The following is a 19,751-nucleotide window of genomic DNA, read 5'->3' on the forward strand; positions in this document are numbered from 1 at the left end:
ATCAAAACAGGTGCTAGGAATACCGATATTAGTAGATTTTTGCTGTAGTGATCATTTCAACCATCATCTGCCGACTGCTAGATAAACATCGTTCAGCTTGACAGAAGCGCAACCCTTCCACAAATTGCTCCAGATTTCAATGCTGAACTATCAATTAGTGTCAGCGTCCGAAACATTCAACGAAACATAATAAGGGCTTTCGAAGACAAAGGCCCACTCGTGTACCCTTCATGACTGCACGATACATAGCTATACGCCTGGCCTGGGCTCGTCAACATGGACACTGAACTGTTGATGACTAAAACATGTTGCCTGGTGGGACGAGTCTCGTTTCAAATTGTATCGAGCAGATGGACGTGTACGGGAACCTGCATGCCAGCAGGGGACTGTTCAAGCTGGTGGAGGCTCTGTAATGGTGAGAAACGTGTGCAGTTGGAGTATATGGGACCCATGATGCGTCTACATACGAGTCTGATGCGTGGCCTATGTGTAAGCATCCTATCTGTTCACCTGCATCCATTCATGTCCATTGTGCATTCCGGGGTGCGTAAAACAGTGTAGTCGTTGTCATAATGCAGAAAAGGAGAGATTTATGTAACGGTCAAAAGTGCATCAAGTTTGGCTTTCAGGACAAGCGTGGTAGTACATCTGAAACGGCTAAGTTTTTAAACAGTTTGTATGCCGTCGTGGTTAAGTACAGTGTGGATGGCAGAATGGCGATATCAGAAAAGGGCGCCGTAGATGAGAGGGGTGAACAACGGTTGTGGAGATGTCTACGGAAGGATAGATATGCAACTGTCAAGCAGCTGACCACCCAGGTGAGCCAAGGGGTTACCATCACTGTCTCCTCAACGAGCGTTCACAGAACTTCTCTTCGTATGGGCCTCCGCAGCAGACGCTTGGTTCATGCACCAATACTGACTGCTTTCCATGGACGACGGAGGCTGGAATTTGCGTACCAGTAGTACAGCAGGTCGTTCACTGAATGGCGACAGCTGGCCTTTCCAGATGAATCACGTTTTGTACTCCCTCGGACAGATGGCCGTTGGCGTTTATGATATGAAACGTCTGTAAGCAAACCACCCGCCAACAATCGTTGTAAGGTTCCGGGCCGGAGGGAGCGTTATGGTCTGGAGAATGTTTCCGTAGCCTTCCCCGGGTGGTCTCGTCATTCTGGAAGACACAGTGAATCAACACAAGAATGCATCTATCCTTGGAAGCTATGCCCACCCAACATTACAGTTTCATTTTTCCTCGGCATCTACCAGCACGACAACGCAACATATCACACAGATCACAGCGTACCTGCATGGTTCGAAGAGCACCAGAATGAGCTTATCGTCCTCCGCTAGCCACGAAACTCATGTATTTAAAACCGATCTAGAATCTGTGGAACAACATCGATCGGGCCGTTTGCGCCATGGATCCTCAACCGGGAAATTACTCCAGCTGGCTATGATACGGCAGTCAGCGAGACTCCACATCCCATCAGTACCTTCCAGAACCGCATTGACTCACTTCCTGCACGTCCGCAATGTAAAAAATGGGTTATTCAGACTTTTGACATGTCGTTACATTGATGTGACTGGGCATTGTGCATTTGAGAAGCATACAGTATATAGAAGAATGTATAGTGGTGTAACTGCGTGAACAGAGGCGGCAGACAGTCGGAAAAAGCAGCTTTTCTCTGTGCGTAATGGAAAATGAGATTCATTAATACCGTAAGTTATTTAAAGCCACAATGTGGTTCCTAGTTCTATGTTTCGCTGTGTAGCGTCTCATCGAGAACTGTCTCATTACGCACGAACCAAATTCCTAATGTGGGAAAAGGGTGCGAGATGGCGCAGCGACAACAAACTGTACACGGTTTCCGTAGGAGCAGAGTTTATAAACAATGATTAAAATGGCTCTGAGCACTGTAGGACTTAACATCGAAGGTCATCAGTCCCTAGAATTTAGAACTACACAAACCTAACTAACCTAAGGACATCACACACATCCATGCCCGAGGCAGGATTCGAACCTGCGACCGTAGCGGTCGCGCGGTTCCAGACTGAAGCATCTAGAACCGCTCGGCCACTGCGGCCGACCAGAGCTTATATCTATGCCATACCAACCAGGTTTGGATCTGTTTGTTTGTTTGTTTGTTGGTTGGTTGGTTAGTTTATTTGGGGGACGTGATCAACAGCGAGGTTATCGGTTCCATCAGATTAGGGTAGGATGGGGAAGGAATTCGCCATGCCCTTTCAAAGGAACCTTCCCGGCATCTGCCTGAAGTGATTTATGGAAATCACGGAAAACCTAAATCACGATTGCCGAATGCGGGTTTGAACCTTCGTCCTCCCGAATGCGAGTCCAGGTTTTGAGTTTCCGTGGTTTCCCTACATTACTTTCGGCAAACGCTCGGAAGATAACGGCCAATTTCCTGCCTCAACATTGTCTATTGGAAGTTTTCATTCCATCTCCAATGAGCCTGTCGTTTAAGGGACGTTAAACCATTCCCTTAAATAGTTTCCTTTCTTTTTTCGAAAGTGGTCAAGCACTGGGAGAATTTAAGAAGTGTGTTCTAAGGAGACTTCCAGTCCAGTAAAACTACAGTTCTTATTCATTCCCTGTTGCTTACTTCGTTAACTTGACCACGGTAACATACTGCAATGCTTAACATCTTATGCTCCAGCTAACATGATCCACGCCAATCACACACAATTCAAAATTCCTAGCATACTGCACTGCAGCTGATATTCATTCCGGGGAAGTAACAGTTATTTCTCACACAGCACAGTAGTGTATAGGTGGCGATCAAAAAGTTACGTTTGAAGACCGTACGGTCCAGAACCGGTATGCCAATCAGGAAAAATCACCGTGAGCACTGAGGCGATCGTTCCACCGACGCCCCAGATTGAAGATATCCGTTTGGTAAAACACCGTTTCCTGCTGCGTGAAGATGTCGGTAACTGCCTGCTTCAGATCGCTGTCCAACAAGAAATGAAGACCCTTCATGGCCTTTTTTAAGGGTCCGAAGCTGTTATTATCGCACGGAGACAGATCATGATTATAGGGCGAGCGCTCGAGTGTCAGCAGTTGAGTTGTCGTAACTTCTGCGTTTCGACATTTGCGATATGGCGATGTGTGTTATTGTGAGGCAGCGGCACTGTTCGGAGTGGTGTCGCGGTCGTTTTTGGCAGACGTATTGCCACACACATTTTCTGCATTCTCCGATGAACGTCTACCGGTGTTTGTCCTTCGACAGGCAATAAAAGAATAAGAGCACGTTTGGTTCTGTTTGAACGCAACTCGTAATGGCGTCGCCATAGTTCACGTTCCGCACTTACCGCACGCACGTCAGAAAGACAAGAATGCTACACTAGTCCATCGACTACGTGTCGGTGCTTATATACCATGCATCGTTGTCGCGCTACGTTGCATACACGCTGCAGCAACGCCCTCAAACAGAAAATTTCCATTGACCCTTATGTAACGATCATACGTATTATTCAACGATATGTAATTCTAATACGTCTTATTTTGAAACACTGTATCCCGCAAGACAGCGTTTAGGCCAACTACGCTTTCGTTCTCAAACTTAATGTCCACGGTTTGAACACAAAAGGAAGAATAAGAAGAAATGGAAGTATTGGGATTTTGTTTTGAAAAGAGCTGTGAAGCTTCTCATTGTCAGAAAAATGGAAGATCGTGTTTTAATATTTCTTAGAGGTCGAGGTCATTAGAAATGGAACTCAGCTGTAAAAGAACAGGAAGAAAATTTGTTTTGATCTTTCTGGAAAAGAAACGACTCGTCCGTCGCCTAAAGGGATTATGAAACACATGGAGAAATTGCAATAATTTCTACCTGGTTTCGTTGGTAAACAGCTCCTCAAGTTCACTAAGTATTCTGTCACTACCAGTAGTAATGTACTTGATTGAACTACAAAGGTCTCTGGACGTTCACACGAAACAAAAATATAGGATCCTTTTGATGGTGATCTAGCTGTTGTATGGGGCCATTAATCACGTTGATGCATCATTCCATTTCCACCAATAATGACAAAACAGAAGCAGGACTGCACTCTGTACTCCTGCAAACTGTGAGCTGCACTGCTGAGCCACTGTGTATTCGAGATTGAAAAACAACTACAACTTGCAAAGAGTCACATGATCTTTCCTCCATTGTTTTAAGGTTAACATTATTATCATCAATTAAAGTTTGTGACTATCCTCCCAAGTTAGTGTGACTCCTGTCTCGCTTTGATAGTTTTCAGAGTAGTTGAGGTGAATGCACGCCATCGGATCAAAAGTATCCGGACACCTATCAAAGGACATTAACGTGAGGTGTGTCCGCCGTTTATCTTTATCACAACCTCAATTGTGCTGTGGTCACTTTCAGTGAGGTGTCCGACTTGTGGAGTGGCATCACATTCTTCCTCAAGAGTCGAAACCAGACAAGGATGGAAGCAGGTATTGGGAGAAAAGTCGACGTTCTAACTCATCTAAAAGATGTTCCACTGGGTTCAGGTCGGGAGTGGAAGCAGGCCAGTCCATTTCATGTATATTGTTGTCCACAAATCATCGCCACACAGATACTACTTTATCACATGGTACGTTGTCATACTGATACAGTCATCGTCCCCAAACTGTTTCTCTACTTTACGCAGCAATAATGCTGTAAAGTTCGTTCATATCCTTCCACATCCCGTGTTTTCTTAAGTGCAATATGGGGACCACGCCCTAACCACAGTAAATACCCACAACACCTGCCACCTACTCTGTTAGCACTACACGTGATCGCAAGTATCTTCTCCATGCATTCACCAAACCCAAACTCTTCCATCGGATTACCAAATGTCATTTCAACTTAGGAAGTCGGTAAGGCGGGAACACTTAGCATGGAGGGTTAAGGACCCTACTAAGTCACTCCTTAAAACAACAACTAGCGCATCAATTAATAACAGTTTAGTCAAACAAGCTTTTATAAATCAAATTAGAGGCAATCAACACGGGGCCGTTCTTAAGACAATATCAAATGTACAATTACAACAAGTAACTGGAAATTTCAATACTTAAGAAACAAGTTACAATCTGAAGGTGATTTTACAAGGTGGCACATATGTTCTCCCCCTTTTTTTTAAGGCAATATTCAGTTATATGAAAATGATTTACAAAGCACACCAGTTCGTTACGAACCCAAATAACACAAGGAGCACAACAAGTTAATTAATGCAATTGATTCCCAAGCAATTAAAAACCCCTTTTTTGCATGTATATAAAATAGGTTCAATAAGTACCAAACGGACAGTGACGCCAGGCTGCCCTGGGAAAAAGGTGACTTAACTTAAAATGCCGGAAGCAGCAGACCAGCCGACCAAAATAACACCTAACCGCCAGGGCCCAACCGAGAGTCACTTCCCATTAGACGACACGTCACAGCTTCTGTGCACCGAAGCAGAACGTGGCGCCGTTCCCACACAACCCACCTCCAAGAAAAACGAACACAAACAGACAGCAGAAAACATGGAAAACACCAAGCAAACATCAATTAATATAAGTTAAGAACCAACAAATTATATAATATAATTTTTAAAAAAAAACAATAAGTGCTTTCAATAAAACGATTAAAATATCAGACCTTTACACCTCATAGTTAGGCAAAGAATACTTGCACATATCATTAAGGCCGATAATGTATACAAAGGTGAAATGGAAATAACTTCAAGATAATATTACGTTATTCAAATGCACAACTTCAGCACAAACTAGGTTTTGTTCGCTTTCATTTCCTTGCATATGTCTGCAATGTAACTGCCAATAGTGTAAGCTTAGTATGCAGAAAAGTACAACTAGACTTTGACCTTATATCTTCAGTAGCTTTCAGTTACTACATCTTTCCGGGACGCTCTTTTCCTTAAAGGAAGTAGTGCCTGCTGGTCTTCTTGCGATCACACACCTTGCCGGTTGCTCTTATTTCAACAACACATACATAAGGGCAACCAACCAACCAAACAACAAATGACAGTCGCTACAGCGCTAATGGTTCCACGAAGCGAAGACACCAAAGCCACTTACATCTCCGATGGAGAGCGTTGTTCGAGATGGTCTCTAGGAAATGGTCTTGTCCGAGAGAACAGGTACCAAGGCAAGGAGATGAGCAGCGCCCAGAGTTGACTTCAGGCACGTGCACCACAAACTCGCGACCGTCCTGCAATGTAGACCGGCCTCGGTCCTGCTGACCGAGCCCGCGTGTTTGTTCCTTCGTCCCCTCAAGCACGTCCTAGCGCCTCGTAGTCAATCCCAAGACCAACTCCCCGACCGAAAATACCCACCTCCAGATCACAACAGGCGGTGGTGTGTTCGAAGCAGAGAATTATCATTCAGTTTCTTTTGGCGGAAAACCAGGCGATAGCAAATATTCATAGGAGCTTGCAGAATTTCTACGTAGAGCTGGCAGTGAACAAAAGCGCGGAGAGTCGTTGGGTGCGGCATCTGTCATCATCGCAACAAGGTCGCGCAAACCTCTCTGATCTCTAGCGTACCCGCCGGCTGTACACAGCTTTGACCCCTGCAATGTGGAACGTGCGGACACTCTAATTCGACGCGATACGATAAGATATTGCACTGCCTGAATTATTCCGAATTACGATGCAATGTATCGTAATTCGGAATAAGACAGGTACTGCAATATCGTATTTATCAGCCGACTCCGGGCAGGATATACATAATGGGTGTATGAGTACAGGTTCCAGACACATGTTGGGTAGTTTGGGTCTGGCCGTGAGTCGTGCCCGGATAGCCTAATGATAAGAAGACCACCCGTGATAAACGGGAAATCCGGGTTCGAGTCCCGGTCCGGCACAAATTTTCGTTGTCGTCATTCCATTATACAGCTTCTGGCTATCCATATTCGTAGCTGTGAATACATATAATGCACTCTAATTCGAGGGGATCGAAGGATCACCATCATAGACGGTTCAAATGGCTCTGAGCACTATGGGACTTACAATCTATGGTCATCAGTCCCCTAGAACTTAGAATTACTTAACCCTAACTAACCTAAGGACATCACACATCACCCAGCCATCACGAGGCAGAGAAAATCCCTGACCCCGCCGGGAATCGAACCCGGGAACCCGGGCGTGGGAAGCGAGAACGCTACCGCACGACCACGAGATGCGGGCACACCATCATAGACCTAGCAGCTCAGTTGGACGTGTCTGTTGGTAGTGCTGACACACTCGTCCACCAGCTGGGGTACCAAAAGATGTGTGCCCAGCCTAGAGTCCGGATCTCGCACCTTCCGACTTCCACCTGTTTGGCCCAATGGAAGATGCATTCCGCGAGAAGCAGTGTGAGGATGATGGTGAGATCATTGATGCAACAAGACATTGGGTGCGACGTCGACCAGCGGAGTAGTAGGATGTGGGCATACAGGCCTTCCCAGCAAGGTGTCGTAAGGTCGTCGCACTGAACGGAGATTGTGTTGAAAAATATGGTTCTGTAACCATAAGACTGGGGAATAACATGATGTATTGGAATACTGATAAAACCTACCTGGTTTCAGAAAAAAAGGGTTGCAGTACTAACATGTTTACGGTTTCGTTAACCCCTACTTAAACTTAAAAGGTTTTACAAACCTACATTAGTTTATATGTGCGAACCAGCGATACCAAATCTGATTAACAGGGAGCACAGTATAATCATTCGCACTTCAGTTTCTTCAGTGCCGAAAGACATTTGAAGTCTCATGTATCACCATATATTCTTTCTTTCACAATCGTAATGAACGTTAATTCACTTTTTACCTATATTCATTTCAAACAGAAGGTGAAGTATTCACCACTTAACGTTTTACTCATTTGCTTGCATTGGGTACAATACGACAGTCGGTAATGCCACCTCGTCTGTCGGTGGAACAGAGTTTGCGGCGCTGTTATTTTGTTACCGGTGGTCACGTTCCACACATTATCTGTCTTCTTCGATGCTCTTTCCTGCACCTCAGTTTGTGTCATAATTCATCCAGTATAAAACTAGAAAGTTACTTGCGTACATCAGAATATTCGTCACGTTATCCACTATATCTTAGTCATGGTTGCAAGATACTGACGCGAATTATTTCCACAAGAATAGGAAAACTGGTAGAAGGCGATCTCAGGAAAGATCAGTTGCGGCTACGGTGATATGTGGAAACATGTGAGACTATCCTGACATAGCATTTGCAGACTTAAAGCTTTAGGGAAATGTTGTGGTCTTCAGTCCTAAGACTGGTTTGATGCAGGTCTCCGTGCTACTCTATACTGTGCAAGCTTCTTCATCTCCCAGTACCTACTGCAACCTACATCCTTCTGAATCTGCTCAGTGTATTCATCTCTTGGTCTCCCTCTACGATTTTTACCTTCCACGCTGCCCTCCAATGCTAAATTTGTGATCCCTTGATGCCTCAGAACATGTCCTACCAACCGATCCCTTCTTCTAGTCAAGTTGTGCCACAAACTTCTCTTCTCCCCAATTCTATTCAATACCTCCTCATTAGTTACGTGATCTATCCACCTTATCTTCAGCATTCTTCTGTAGCACCACATTTCCAAAGCTTCTATTCTCTTCTTGCCCAAACTAGTTATCGTCCACGTTTCACTTCCATACATGGCTACACTCCAAACAAATACTTTCAGAAACGACTTCCTGATACATAAATCTATATTCGATGTTAACAAATTTCTCTTCTTCAGAAACGCTTTCCTTGCCATTGCCAGTCTACATTTTATATCCTCTCTACTTCTACCATCATCAGTTATTTTACTTCCTAAATAGCAAAACTCCTTTACTACTTTAAGTGTCTCATTTCCTAATCTAATTCCCTCAGCATCACCCGATTTAATTTGACTACATTCCATTATCCTCGTTTTGCTTTTGTTAATGTTCATCTTATATCCTCCTTTCAAGACACTGTCCATTCCGTTCATCTGCTATTCCAAGTCCTTTGCCGTCTCTGACAGAATTACAATGTCATCGGCGAACCTCAAAGTTTTTACTTCGTCTCCATGAATTTTAATACCTACTCCAAATTTTTCTTTTGTTTCCTTTACTGCTTGCTCAATATACAGATTGAATAACATCGGGGATAGGCTACAACCCTGTCTCACTCCTTTCATGCTTCCCTTTCATGCCCCTCGACTCTTATGACTGCCATCTGGTATCTGTACAAATTGTAAATAGCCTTTCGCTCCCTGTATTTTACCCCTGCCACCTTCAGAATTTGAAAGAGAGTATTCCAGGCAACATTGTCAAAAGCTTTCTCTAAGTCTGCAAATGCTAGAAACGTATGTTTGCCTTTTCTTAGTCTGTTTTCTAAGATACGTCGTAAGGTCAGTATTGCCTCGCGTGTTCCAGTGTTTCTACGGAATCCAAACTGATCTTCCCCGAGGTCGGCTTCTACCAGTTCTTCCATTCATCTGTAAAGAATTCGTGTTAGTATTTTGCAGCCGTGGCTTATTAAATTGATAGTTCGGTAATTTTCACATCTGTCAACACCTGCTTTCTTTGGGATTGGAATTATTATATTCTTCTTGAAGTCTGATGGTACTTCGCTTGTCTCATACATCTTGCTCACTAGATGGTAGAGTTTTGTTAGGCCTGGCACTCCCAAGGCTGTCAGTAGTTCTAATGGAATGTTCTCTACTCCTGGGGCCTTGTTTCGACTTAGGTCTTTCAGTGCTCTCTCAAACTCTTCACGCAGTATCGTATCTCCCATTCCGCATTCATCTACATTCTCTTCCATTTCCAGAATATTGTACTCAAGGTACATCGCCCTTGTATAGACTCTCTATATACTCTTTCCACCTTTCTGCTTTCCCTTCTTTGCTTAGAACTGGGTTTCCATCTGAGCTCTTGATATTCATACACGTGGTTCTCTTCTCTCCAAAGGTCTCTTTAATTTTCCTGTAGGCATTATCTATCTTACCCCTAGTGAGATAAGCTTCTACATCCTTACATTTGTCCTCTAGCCATCCCTGCTTAGCCATTTTGCACTTCCTGTCGATCTCATTTTTGAGACGTTTGTATTCCTGTTTGTTTGCTTCATTTACTGCATTTTTATATTTTCTCCTTTCATCAATAAATTCAATATTTCTTCAGTTATCCAAGTATTTCTAGCAGCCCTCGTCTTTTTACCTACTTGATCCTCTGCTGCCTTCACTACTTCATCCCTCAGAGCTACCCATTCTTCTTCTACTGTGTTTCTGTCCCCCATTCCTGTCAATTGTTCCCTTATGCTCTCCTTGAAACTCTGTACGACCTCAGGTTCTTTCATCTTATCCAGATCCCATGTCCTTAAATTCCCACCTTTTTGCAGTTTCTTCAGTTTTAACCTACAGGTCATAACCAATAGATTGTGGTCAGAGTCCACATCTGCCCCTGGAAATGTCCTACAATTTAAAACCTGATTCCTAAATCTCTGTCTTACCATTATATAATCTATCTGATACCTTTTAGTATCTCCAGGATTCTTCCATGTATACAACCTTCTTTTATGATTCTTGAAGCAAGTGTTAGCTATGATTAAGTTATGCTCTGTGCAAAATTTTACGAGACGGCTTCCTCTTTCATTTCTTAGGCCCAATCCATAATGACCTACTATGTTTCCTTCTTTCCCTTTTCCTACTGACGAATTCCAGTCACCCATGACTATTAAATTTTCGTCTCCCTTCACTACTTGAATAATTTCTCTTATCTCATCATACATTTCATCAATTTCTTCATCATCTGCATAGCTAGTTGGCATAGAAACTTGTACTACTGTAGTAGGCATGGGCTTTGTGTCTATCATGGCCACAATAATGCGTTCACTATGCTGTTAGTAGTAGCTTACCCGCACTCCTATTTTTTATTCATTATTAAACCTACTCCTGCATTACCCCTATTTGATTTCGTATTTATAACCCTGTATTCACCTGACCAAAAGTCTTGTTCCTCCTGCCACCGAACTTCACTAATTTCCACTATATCTAACTTTAACCTATCCATTTCCCATTTTAAATTTTCTAACCTAAATGCCCGATTAAGGGATCTGACATTCCACGCTCCGATCCGTAGAATGCCAGTCTTCTTTCTCCTGATAACGATGTCCTCCTGAGTAGTCACCGCCCGGAGATCCGAATGGGGGACTATTTTACCTCCGGAATATTTTACCCAAGAGGACGCCATCATCATTTAATCATACAGTAAAGCTGCATGTCCTCGGGAAAAATTACGGCCGTAGTTTCCCCTTGCTTTCAGCCGTTCGCAGTACCAGCACAGCAAGGCCGTTTTGGTTATTGATACAAGGCCAGATCAGTCAATCATCCAGACTGTTGCCCCTGCAACTATTGAAAAGGCTGCTGCCCCTCTTCAGGAACCACGTGTTTGTCTGGCCTCTCAACAGATACCGCTCCGTTGTGGTTGCACCTACGGTACGGCCATCTGTATCGCTGAGGCACGCAAGCCTCGCCACCAACGGCAAGGTCCATGGTTCATGGGGGGTTAGGGAATTATTGACTGAAATATAAGTTTTTAATTCTGACGATAGATGGAATAAAATACAGGGTGAAGCGGGCGCCGAAGGAGAAGAGGCGGAAGCGGCATTTGAGAGGGAATTGAGACAGGGTTGCAGCCTGCCGCCAATGTTATGCGGTCTGTACATTGAGCAACCAAAGGGAAACTTTGGAAAGAAAATTAAAACGCAAGGAAAATAGAGGTTTTGCCTGTGACACTGTAATGCTGTCAGAAATGGAAAACAACTTGAAACAGCATTCAAACGGAGTGTCCAAATTGAATATACTCTTTGAAATTCTGAAGGTAGCAGGGACAAAAATACAGGGACTGGCAGCTTCGAAGAAGATGAAAGTGAAGTAGTAGTTGAATTGAGATAGGGTTGTAACCTGTCCCCAGTGTCATTCAGTTTATACAGTGAACGAACGAAGAAGGAAACCAAAGAAAGTAAAATTCAGGTTGAAGAAACCAGTATTTTGTAATTTGTCGTTGATATTGTAGTTCTGTCAGAGACGTCAAAGGACTTGTAACAGCGCAATGAATAAGATTGTTAGAATATGACATGTTATAAGACAAGTAAAATGAAGGGAGTGGAAAGTAATTGAATTACGTCGGACGAAGCTCATGAAGTTAGATTATGAAATGAGATGCTAGAGGCAGCAGGTGTTTTCTGACTTTTGAAGCAAAACAACATATGAGGGGGAAGTGGAGAGGATATAATGTGCATTCTGCTGATACCAGGAAAAGCGTTTCGGAAAGAAAGAACTTTGTTACCTTCGAATATAAATTTAGGTCTTTCGAAGTCTTATGTGAAGATATTTGGAGTGGAGCCTTGTACGGATGTGAAACGTGGCCGATAAACAGTTCAGACAAGAAGAGAACAGAAGCTTTCGCAATGTGGAGGTACAGGAGCATGCTGGAGATTAGATGCTCAAACTGGAGAACTAATGAGTAGATTGTGCCTACGGGCGGTTGCCTTGCAACGGCCACTGCCGGTCCGGACTGCGGATGAAGGAGGAGGGTTGGCCACTGGACTAACGACCGAACCCCGTAAAAAGCTCTTTGTTACCAAACACAGATTTGCCTCGGATACGGATGATCAAGCACATTACTGAAAGGAATGGAGGTATTTTGAGGAAGCATCGCGTTGTCTGCAGGGCCTGTGATCACTGGATACATCTCGGTTTGCATGCAAGAGCATGCGTAAGTAATATGTCCCAAAACACAGCGCATAAAACGGATTTTTCCAGTGCTCTTACCTCGGGTTCCGTCGGTGACAAGAGGGTAGAGTCAAGTGTTTTGGATAGCCCTTGGGGAAGGGACCATTTTCACACTCAACAAAAGGAGTCTCATTGTCACTATACTACAGTACAGGGTCAAAAATATATCACTTCCTTCTGCTTACGCCAATGGAAAAATCGGTTGGTTCTTTTTTCATTTGATGTGGTCTACGGTGGGCTTGATGCGACTTATGGACACACCATTAATTCATAAAAGATTCCTCGGAAAACCCGACAAAAAGTTTTTTTAAATTACATTTTGACATCACCGGTTGACCAAAACCAAGACAAAGAGTGCGAGGCGGCTGTGCACGGCAAATTGATTTAATGTTTAGGATGTATCCCTAAGAGACCGACCTTGAACAGCATTGACAAATTTCTTCATATCTTTATCCGTTCCCGTGACGCAGAGGTTCATAGTTACTCTACTTGTTGTACCCTACTTACACACTTAAAATGATCAAGTAAAATCCGGTGTAAGGCAGAAATGTAGTTTATAAAGTGATGTAGCATGGATAAATATGCTGTAAAGCGTCTCCGCTATCGTCAGGGAACCAAATGTTGCAGTAGTGTAAAATTAGTTTTACGTTACTTCAATCTCATGTATGTAAACTATCCAAATTTTACTGAACAACACATTTCTTTTCATATGAATTGCATGCACTGCTGCCACAGGGAAAAGAAAAGAACCAGAGGAAAAATGCTCCTAACAGAGCACAAAAAATGAGAAATTTTACTGTTTATTTAAAAGACTGACTGAAAAGTGGGGCACCAGTGCCTCATTCTACCTTCCTCAGCACCTTTAAAAATTTTCCCAAAAAGTCTGGCATGCGAACTTATTCTGACTTCTAATGCTGAGAGAGAAGAAGACAATGTCAGTGGAAAAGGAATGGAAAACTAATAGATACTGGAAGATAGTAGAAAATGGTTGGGCAATAGAAGGGGCGAAGGAGACAATGGTAGTGTGAGAGAAACAGAGGAACATAGTAGCAGTGGAACATAGTTGGCAGTAACAGAACAGTGCTAGGAAAAAAACGAAGGAGACAGGTCAGAGGGAAGGAATAAAGAGACAGCCAAAGTAGAAGTGGGTGAGAGAATATATGATAATGACAAAGAGGAAGTGAGAGCTAGTGACAGTGGAAGAGACAGCAGCATTAGGAATAAAGGAATAAGATATTAGCAGTAAGACAGAGTGATAAGGTGATAGTGGAAGGAGATAGTAGTAGTTGCACAGAACGAAGGCGACTGTGCCTGAGACACAGAAAACAGTGACGGAGAGACACAAAGAGATAATGAGAATGAGTTGGGCTGAATGAGGGAGATAAAAGGGCAAATGGAATTGGTTGGGTATAAGTGACTTACAATGATGGACTGGTGTGCTTCAGCGGGTTTTGTTAAGGGAGCTTGTGGCGGTTTGAGCTAAGCTGCATGTTAAAAAAAAGCACGAATATGTTCACATGTCATAATTTTTGGAAAAATTTGTGAAGGTGCTAGAAAGGTAGAATGCAGGAGCTGGAACCCAATTTTTCAGTCAGAATCTTTTAAATAAACAATAACACATTCGATTTTTTTGTGCTCCAGAAGGAACATTTTTCCTGTCGTATGTATGTATCTGTCTAATAAAAGGGGTCGATTTCTAGGACACATCCCGATTCTTGAAGAAATTGTCAGCTTTGTAAAGGAGGGAGGTGTATGGAGGGGAGGGGGCAGGTGAAAATTACAGAAAGAGACCAATGCTTGCCTGCACTAAGCGGTTTCAAATGGGTGTAGACTGCCGTGGTTATGGAAAGATGAAGAGACTTGTACAGGATAGATTAGCGTGAAGAGCTACTTGTTATCAGTCTTCGGATTGAGCGCCACCAACACACCTTATTGAAAACTGCAATTCGAAATATTTATTTGTTCTGGATATATGAAAGAACTTCTAAAAGTAAGTTCCACACGTCGTTCCACGCTGTGGCTATTTCGCAACAAAAGTGGAGCATTGCGAGAAGGGAGTACATGTCTGGGTTCATGCAGGCACCGTTGTGCTGCCGTACGGATAACAGGTACCTCACAGTGTGTGTGGAATAGTGCGGCTACTAGAAACGTACTGGAACGTTGAAGTACCGTGGAACAGTACCAATCCTGTGGATAAAATGTCTAAATTGCACACAGGTTCACCGTTAGGTTCTGGCGATGTATTAACCTAAGGCAATGTCGCGTCTGTCCGTAGATAAATGGTGCCAACACTTCGAGGAAAGCCTTACGGATGTGTGTGATGCTGATCGGGAAGGAAGCCCATCTACATCGGACGACAATGTCCAGGCAATAGAAGAACTGATTTGCGGCTACGGGAGATTTTTCCGACGATGAGGGCGTTCACACAGCAGTTGTCGAATGGCTCTGAGACGAAGGAGCTAAGGAACTGAACAGCTGGTGGCCTCTTGCGTTTCAGGAGACTCGACTGGTAAGTAAGTTTGTTTCACACTCCATGCATCATTTTTATGACTAATCATAATGATATTGAACGAGATTACGTTACATTCACGCTACGCATTCATATGTAAATACGGTTACATGCTGCACACTGACAGTAATTTTTCTTTAAAGACAGTTGTGAGTTACTAGTTCCAACTCACCCTCTTCTAACATTACGTAAATAGAAATTCGTCTGTAGAATGAATCATTTCTCAAGTAGAAACTGTTTCAGTTTCTTTCTAAAAGTAACTTTGCTGTTTGGCATTTTATATACACAAATGAAAAATAGTTTTGCATCACCCCGGTTCCCTGAACTCCTGAAGATATCGAATCACAGACACAGTCCCTTTGACTGTTCAGAAATGTCACTAAACCCGTCCAAAGATGTAAACAACCATGCGTGAGCAGCGCCTATTAGACGGAGGGAGTCCGACGGCCGATCAGTTCCAGTCATTTCACCACGAAGGAAGTACACGGCTCGTCTTGTCTGTAGTTCAAGCATACCTAGACGGTCAATACCGCGGTTCGATCGCGTCCGCATTGTTACTTTGTGCCAGGAAGGGCTCTCAACAAGTGAAGTGTCCAGGCGTCTCGGAGTGAACCAAAGCGATGTTGTTCTGACATGGAGCAGATGCAGAGAGACAGGAGCTGTCGATGACATGCCTCGCTTAAGCCGCCCAAGAGCTACTACTGCAGTGGGTGCCTCTACCTACGGATTATGGCTCGGAGGAACCCTGACAGCAACGCCACCATGTTGAATAACGCTTTTCGTGCGGGCACGGGACATCGCGTAACGAATCAAACTGTGCGCAATAGGCTGCATGATGCGCAACTTCACTCCCGACGTCCATGGCGAGGTCCATGTTTGCAACCACGACACCATGCAGCGCGGTACATATGGACCCAACAACATGCCGAATGGACCGTTCAGGATTGACATTATGTTCTCTTCACTGATGAGTGTCACGTTTGCCCTCAACCAGACAATCGTCGGTGACGTGTTTGGAGGTAACCCGGTCAAGCTGAATGTCATAGACACACTATCCAGCGAGTGCAGCAAGGCGGAGGTTCCCTGCTGTTTTGGGGTAGCATTGTGTGGAGCCGACATTCGCCACTGGTGGCCATGGAAGGCGCCGTAACGACTGTACGATACATGAATACCATCCTCCGACCGATAGTGCAATCATATCGGCAGCATACTGGCGAGACATTCGTCTTTATGGACGACAATTCGCGCTTGCATCGTGCACATCTTGTAAATGACTTTCTTCAGGACAACGACATCGCTCGAATAGAGTGGCCAGCATGTTCTCCAGACACGAACCCTATAGACTGAAAATGCTGTTTATGGACGACTGTCTCTCCTCAAATGGCTCTGAGTACTATGGGACTTAACATATTAGGTCATCAGTCCCCTAGAACTTAGAACTACTTAAACCTAACTAACCTAAGGACATCACACACATCCATGCCCGAGGCAGGATTCGAATCTGCTACCGTAGCAGTCGCTCGGTTCCGGACTGAAGCGCCTAGAACCGCACGGCCACCATGGCCGGCTTTATGGACGACGTGACCCACCAACCACTCTAATTGATCTACGCCGAATCGCGCTGAGGAATGGGACAATCTGTACCAACAGTGCCTTGATGAACTTGTGGACAGTATGCCACGACGAACACAGGCAAGCATCAATACAAGAGGACGTGTTATTTGGTGTTAGAGGTACCGGTGTGTACAGCAATCTGGACCAACACCGCTGAAGGTACCGCTGCATGGTGGTACAACATGCAATGTGTGGTTTTAATGAGCAATATAAATGGCGTGAATGATGTTTCTATTGATCTCTATTCCAATTTTCTCTACACGTTCCGGAACTCTCAGAACCGAGGTGATGTGAAAATTGTTTTTGATATGTGTATTTGGATAATAGACCAAAAGCTTTCGCGGCAGTGTAGTGCAGTAAGGAATGCCATTTTTTATTCTGGTATTGAAGAAAAGTACATCATTTAATTGAATATCCCGTCGGCGCTTGGCAGGACATGATAATGATATTAAAAAGGAAAACACTTCCTAAGGTCCTGCAAAATTGTATTTGTTTGGTCACGAACCGAATTTGGCGTCTCAGGTATTCTTCAGGTGACAACTGAATGTAGCAAACACAGATATACACGATGTGCAACTTACGCGGATATTATCGGTACAGAGTGTATATGTAGGGAAACATTACATTTTTTGTCACATAGAAATAATTACGTTAACTATAAAAAGAGGGTAAACAAAGATGAATTTACACTTTGATTTCAGAATTTATAACAAAAGGGGAAATGGAAACTGAGTCTCATCATTTAATATTAGAGTTTCATTCTATGTCATGATGTATTTCTAGTAGGGTCACCAGCTTGTTTTTTTAAAATAATGTAAAACTTGACGTCCTACGTCATATGAAAGGTTTTCTGCTAAAAGATGATCAGCAAAGGTAGATTCTTTCTTCCTTAACCTCTAGCTTCTCTCATGGTCACGTAGCCTAATTGCCACAGCTTTGTTTGACTGATCAATATACATTTTTTTCACATTGCTTGCAAGTGATTTGATAAACACCACTCTGTGCCAAGGGTTTCATTTTGTCATTATTATTTAATAAAAAATTTAGTGTTATGGAATGCAGGCTTGTATTTGCCAGACTTTAACTTATTTTCAAGGTTGTCTGAAATGTTACCCATGTATGGGATTTTGCACCAGGCTTTGTAACAACTGAGGGATCACTGTTCGCCAGCTTACATAAGTATAATTTTATGTATTTTCTTTCTTTATAGTAAATTACCTACCAGGACAGAGGTATCGCCATTTCTTGAAGCGATTTTTTAATGCTAAATAAGTGTCTTCTTGCACTAATTTCTGTACTAAGGTCCAAGAAATTTATAGAAGAGCTTCCCAGGTTCATTTATTAATTAGTCTCTCCCCAAGATTTCCTGTGAGTCGAGGTGCAAATATGGCTGAACTAAGTTGTCTTAGGAGTTCCAAAATGTGTTTTTCCCCATTTTAAATTCACGTCAGTTCGGACACGTAAAATTTTGAAGTTTCCTTCCTCACCACGTGTCACACTTATTAACCGTGTGTTACATTGGGGCTATGTTGAAAAATAGCTTCATGTTGTAGCTTCACAATTTTTTTTCCTTCAATTATCTCCATCGAACACCAATACGGCGTGTAAAACTGCGTATGAAACCGAATAACGATAAGCCACTGTGTGACAAAGATTCAGTACTGTGCAACTGACGATTATGTTGATACCATTAATCCCTTTATTTAATAAGAGACCATCGCTTGTTTCTTTTTATATATAGTCAGTAACGGTTTTTATGCGCGCTCTCTGATCTCCAGCTGTGGACTGTTCAGGTGGGTCGTTGTTGTTGCGGTCGTCAGTCCGAAGACTGGTTCGATGCAGTTCTCCTTGCTACTCTATATCGCCTCTTTATCAACCAATAACTATTGCAACCTACATTATCCTGTATCAGCTTACTGGATTCCTCTCTTGGTTTCCCGCTACAATTTTTACCTCCACACTTCCCTCCTCTACTAAATTCGTGATCCCTAGCTGTTTCATAATGTATCCTATCAATCAACCCCTAGTCAGCTTATTTTCTCCCCAGTTCTATTCAGTCCCTCCTCATTAGATATATGATCTACCAATCTTATCTTTTGTTTTCTCCTATAACATCGCATTTCATCAAAAGCTTGTATTCTTTTCTTGTCTAAACTATTCATCTTCCATATTTCACTTCCATACATGGCTACACTGATACTTGAATCTACATTCAATGTTAACAAATTTCTGTTCTTCAGAAACGCTTTACTTGCCACTGCGAGTCTACATTTTATATTTTCTCTATTTCGACTATCATCCGTTATTTTGGTACGCAAATAACATAACTAAAAAAAATGGTTCAAATGGCTCTAAGCACTGTGGGACTTAACATCTGAGGTCATCAGTTCCATAGACTTAGAACTACTTAAACCTAACTAACCTAAGGACATCACACACAATCATGCCCGAGGCAAGATTCGAGCCCGCGACCGTAGCGCTTCCAGACTGAAGCGCCTAGAAGCTCTCGGCCGCAGCGGCCGGCAGCATAACTCATCTACTGATTTTTGTAGCTCTTGTCACTCATAATCGCCTGCTTTGTCTCGCCTACATTCCATTATCCTTCTTTTGCTTTTGCTGCTACCGGCGTTTCAAAGTACTGCCCATTCCATTCGGCTGTCCTATTAAGTCATTTGCTATCTATGACAGAATTACGTCATCGGCACACCCCAGTGTTGTTATTCCTTTTCCCTGGACTTTAATTAGTACGCCAAATTTAACTTTGGTTTCCAGGTGGCAGCATCGTTGTGAAAACCTTTCCTGTATACTAATTAGCATTCTTGTCAAACTATGTTTTGCGAAGCTAATTTATGAAAATCATATATTTTGTTCCCGCAGAAATAGCGATTCAATAT

The sequence above is a fragment of the Schistocerca gregaria genome, chromosome 3, assembly GCF_023897955.1.
Source record: "Schistocerca gregaria isolate iqSchGreg1 chromosome 3, iqSchGreg1.2, whole genome shotgun sequence".
In the NCBI taxonomy this organism is placed as follows: domain Eukaryota; kingdom Metazoa; phylum Arthropoda; class Insecta; order Orthoptera; family Acrididae; genus Schistocerca; species Schistocerca gregaria.